This window comes from Pinus tabuliformis, chromosome 3_1 (genome assembly GCF_031772625.1).
Source record: "Pinus tabuliformis cultivar Carrire ecotype Pingquan chromosome 3_1, CPIR1, whole genome shotgun sequence".
NCBI lineage: Eukaryota > Viridiplantae > Streptophyta > Pinopsida > Pinales > Pinaceae > Pinus > Pinus tabuliformis.
In genome coordinates this window covers 674,761,772-674,766,975 of record NC_142301.1, presented here as the reverse complement: position 1 = coordinate 674,766,975, position 5,204 = coordinate 674,761,772, and the positions used below count along the sequence as shown (strand labels likewise).

Below are 5,204 nucleotides of genomic sequence, written 5' to 3'. Positions count from 1 at the left end.
ACTTTAAAAATGATATAAATATAGATTTCACAAGTTAAATTCCAACACATTCTTTGTTATTAAACAAAATTACTCAAATACATATAAACACATTTTTCTTAAATGTAAAACAAAATTAATCAAATACATATAAATAAATGTTAAACAAAATTAATCAAATACCTATAAAAAAATACTGAAAAGTTGAAATATAACCATAATAACGCTGACAACTTTGTAATGATAACACTAACTCTAGCATCAAAAAAAATATAGAACGCTGAACTATTTGGATGATCGTTCAACTCGCCTGGGTCAACGACCCTTCAAATTCCGAAAGGTCACGAGCTCTGAACGACCATTCAAATCCCCTAGGGTTATCTGTCTTAACCACCATTCAACTTACAGGTCACCACGTAATTATTCCACCGTCTTTCGTTATAACCTAGAAGTAACACTCCAAATGATCTCCTTAAAGCTTTCCAATCTCCTTCCCCATTTGCGATTGGGGTTTCCTCTACCTCCGCCTCGATCTCCATCGCTGCACATCCCCGCAGCAGGAAGAAGGAAAACACTGGCCTCCACCGTCTTATTTCTCCTGGATTGCGGATCTTTATGGACTACCGGAATATAGCGGGAGAGAAAGAACTTAACGTCTCTCTGCAAAAAATATGTCATTACCACTTCCTCCGTTAATATCGCCATTTTCTCTTCATGGTAAGAGGAATCAGTGGGCTACCATCATCTCGGTCTTCGAGCCCAAGGCGTGCGATGGGGTAAACCTGTATTTCTTCATGAATTACTTGTAAGTTCTATTTACACTTATTAGTATAGATCCTTCTCAAACCGTAATGTATTGGCCTTTAAAACCCTGATTTGTTATGCTCTGTAAACTTCTGGGTGTCTAAAGGTTCAATGATTAAGATGGATATGTGTTAATTATATTGATATACAGTCGCATAGGTACCTCTTAAATCTGTTCAACACTCAAAAATAAATCAGCATAAAAAGATAAAATAATCTTTTGGGGGTTAAAATAGATCTTGTTAGTGTTTTTATTTCTTTAAATTCATTTAGGTTGTGTTTTTTTGGGCAAGCCTTGCTTTTCTAGGTATAACAACTCTATATAATGTTTCTTTGGTTCACTGCAACCAGCTACAGGGTAAGGCTTATGGATGGGATTGTTCATAATGTATTGGCCTTTAAAACCCTGATTTGTTATGCTCTGTAAACTTCTGGGTGTCTAAAGGTTCAATGATTAAGATGGATATGTGTTAATTATATTGATATACAGTCGCATAGGTACCTCTTAAATCTGTTCAACACTCAAAAATAAATCAGCATAAAAAGATAAAATAATCTTTTGGGGGTTAAAATAGATCTTGTTAGTGTTTTTATTTCTTTAAATTCATTTAGGTTGTGTTTTTTTGGGGCAAGCCTTGCTTTTCTAGGTATAACAACTCTATATAATGTTTCTTTGGTTCACTGCAACCAGCTACAGGGTAAGGCTTATGGATGGGATTGTTCAGTGCCTCCTGAAAAGTGAAGTGGTGGTTGAAGAAGACCTTTCAATATGGTCAAATATTGAACTGGTTTGGATGGAAAGTCAAATGATCTTCACAACTCTGTTATTACCGCAGCAAAGCTCAGTGCCTCTTGATCATGAGCTTGGGTGGAGTAGGAAAGACAACACTCGTAAAACAATTCTTTAACCGAAGATTTTCAAATTACTGTGTATCCTGCTTTTTCTTTGCTTCTTGCAGGTTTGATTTAGTTGGATCTAGAAATAAATCATACAGATGAAGGTATAGAGACGCTTAAAAGCATTTCATAGCTGTCTCTGCCCTTATAGTTTTAGATGATGTAGCTCACGCTGATCAGCTGAATGCTTTTTTGTTGATAAAAGATGCCATTCTCCCAAATAGCTTAATTTTGATTACATCCCAGGACCAGCATGTTCATACTGCAAAGAATTGAATATCTGGTGGATGCGTTCTTACTGGTTTTTGTGGGATTGCCTGAAAGTGATTGGGGCACTTTTTTGTGGAGAAAACGACAGATCTTGTTGGAAGACCAGTTGGATAGACTTTACCAAGCCATAGTTTCCATTCAGATATACAAGATATTGAAAAATGGTTGTGAAAAAACAGGGATATGGGCATAAAAATAATGCCTTCTTTCAGCTTCATACATCGCAAAGATTTGAAAATCTGGGGAATGAGTTTTTAATGGAGTGTAAAGGGTTGCCCTTACTTTTGAAATTGATTGGGCACTCCCTTGAGGGGGAAATGACAAATCTTAGTGTTTTGGAGTTTAGTTGGATAGATTTCAGCAAGTAGGAGTTTTCACCAAGTTATGTAAGAGATTTAAGCTTGGTTACTGGAAGACAATGCTGTACCCATAATAAAATGACTCAGGTGAATGTTTATTATCTAGAAAGGTAGTCATCGGCCCCTTGCGGCTGGTCAGCTGCAACAAATTGCAGATGTATTGGCGTTATAATCATAAATGGTCTTAGATATTCATAATGGGATTTCCAGTACCCACTTTATTATACCAGTGTCATCTCAGCTGGTATTAGCAGGCTTCATGTTCAAAAATACCTAACAAACATTTTTTTTTGAGCAATTTCATTTGTGTTCATTCCGCATTCCTTTTCTTTCATGTTGACGATTACTGTGTTTGAATGTTCAGTGAAGGAAAAATTGCAAAGTGATATTTTTTATTTTGTTTGTTGCTCGAGGCAATGTGACGATTTTATTTGCCACAATCTTTTCTTGTCGTTGAGTATGCCGAAGAATATTCATGGACCAATGCCAGCACATTACAGTTATATGAAAGCTCATCTTGCCCAGTATTGTTGTTACTAATGAACATCACATTTTGTTAGAGATGATTGTTGAAAAAATGAACACTTTGACACTGGTTTTCCTGTTGTATGACAATGAGGAAATCTACCATCGAAACTCACAATTAGCCACAAATCCCATTAGCATTTTATATTGCAGTCCAAATATGAATGTTGCTGTGGAGTTGATAGTGGATGTGTCCACCCAAATTGGAAATATTAGTTCACTGAGGAGAGTATCAAAGTGACTAATTTAATCATTCATTTGTTTGGCATGTGAATTCTTGGTATTTTAGTTCCACACTCCCTATTAATGTGAATTCTTGGTATTTTAGTTCCACACTCCCTATTGATGGAGAGTAAATAGATGCAGTTCATCTTTTAGGATTCACTGCTATTTTACCCTCCTAAAAGGTGCACTGCATTTTTATATAAAATCGTTTTAAGCGAGTCTATCTTTGCTGTATTTGGGAAGCAAGCCACACCACATTTTGTGAAAAGCTAGAAGACACAAATAAGGTGAAGAGGGTCTTGTATATGCAACACACAATAAACATCAGAGCATGGTTGAGAAATTGAATTGAAAATTTGAACTTTTGTTGTAGATGAAAATTTGTGAGGAGCTGGAAACTAAATACCAGTTGTTGCATGAAGAAGTGTATATCAAGGTTGTTTTTTTTTTTTTTTTTTTTGTAACAAACCACATTCCATCGCCAATCCTGACATGTGAAGTTTTGAGGAGCTAATATTCCGCTTGTCTTGCGATTCTATTCAAATAATGGCAGTTCCTAACATTATCCGATTGTATATATGTGAATATATGTGAGCATTACCGAAGCCTTTTGGCAGAGAAGATGGAATCTCAGACCCCTGGATCGGATCTGATTGGAAATGCCTCCAGAATTTGAAAATATAACCCAGATCCCTATGGGAAATGTTCCTGTGGCCTTGAAGTGCTCAGCACATGCAGATCCCATTATTTTTGGTTTTTGTAATAAACAGTTCAATGCTCGCTTGTTGAAACCCTAAAAAAGTTAATACTCCCATCCAATGAGGGTTGGATTGTTGTTGTTCTGTGCATAAATGGACTATATATCATTCTCCTCATAGTAAGTAATCTGGTAATTGTTCTGTGCATAAATGTTGCTATGGCTGTTATTAATCTCATTATTACTCAACGAGTTTCTGGTCTGAATCTCAGCTAGCAGCATATTGTGACCCAAAACTGAGAATATACATACAAATTGTTGTTTTGTGCATACAAATTTATCGTTCTCATCTGTGACCCTAAACTGAGAATATCCATACAATTTTGTGTTGTTCTGTGCAGGCTGCATACAAATTGCTATTCTATTTTATGCATTCAATTTATTTCTGATTCAGATGAAGTAAATACGAAATAATAAAATTTCCAGATGTGATTTAAACATCCTGCTGATATACATACGAGTATTTGTTATGTGATTTTAAATCTTATTTCTTTTGACAGTAAGCGCAAACCTGTTCATGTATAAAAAAACCATAATTGGCTATAGTTCTCTCATCGATTAAATTTCGAGTACAATGAGATAAATACATTGGGATTTGTAATATAAGGAATCATAGTGCCTGATTATAAAAAGTTCTAATATAATAGTTTTCGATGTTTATTTTATGCATCATAAATATATTTATTAAATTTATAATTCAAGTTTCACTGCTTTCTCTAAATCCTGTTCGGGAAAGTACCCATTATCAATTTGAGATAGGAAGTTCTGTAATCGCCAAATAAGAGAATTTATTTGGCAGTGGAGTTTTCATTTGGGCGACGAGTGCTTATTACAGAATGTATGTTCCGAATAATTTCATGATATTTGTTTGAATTCTATATTTAAATAGTTTCTTAATAATTGTTTGAATATGAAAATCTAATAAATTTTAAATCTCTTACTTTTATTATCAAATAAAGTGGTAGGAAAATAAATAACAAGTCAGTGAAATGTTTTAAGTGAGAAGAGAGCAAAATTTTGTTGGAAACAGTGAGCTGGGTGAATTAGTATTTCATTACTATTAAGAATTTTAGCTTATAAAAAAACATTCAAGGCACATAAATCACGAAATACAAATTTATATGTAAGAAAAACTTGTACCATTTATTTTTGTAAATCTTTTGTAAATTTCTTTGTACAAAGTAAGTACGAACTTACAACATTTGCAGGCACCAACTTATAGGAGATTTCAGTCCCCTAGCTGAGCATGAACTCGGCAAATTTGTAGGCACTAACTTATAGGTGACTCTAATCCTCTCAGCGGAGCTCCTACTCAGTGATTTGTGGGCATCAAGCTACGTCTTCAAGGTACTTCACAAGTCCTGGTTCACACATATTGCCTTTCTTTA

General features: G+C 34.8%; 1 long non-coding RNA gene across 2 annotated transcripts; it reads left to right on the top strand.

The window, feature by feature from the left end:
• The first annotated feature begins 284 nt into the window (after nucleotides 1-284).
• On the top strand, nucleotides 285-3,483 carry LOC149188898 (uncharacterized). 2 transcript variants are annotated; one of them, XR_016255847.1, is made up of 2 exons: nucleotides 285-784; nucleotides 1,475-3,483. It is a non-coding gene; the product is annotated as an uncharacterized LOC149188898 (long non-coding RNA). The 2 variants fall into 2 exon arrangements; XR_016255848.1 differs by having other exon boundaries at nucleotides 1,135-3,483.
• Nucleotides 3,484-5,204: the final 1,721 nt, after the last annotated feature.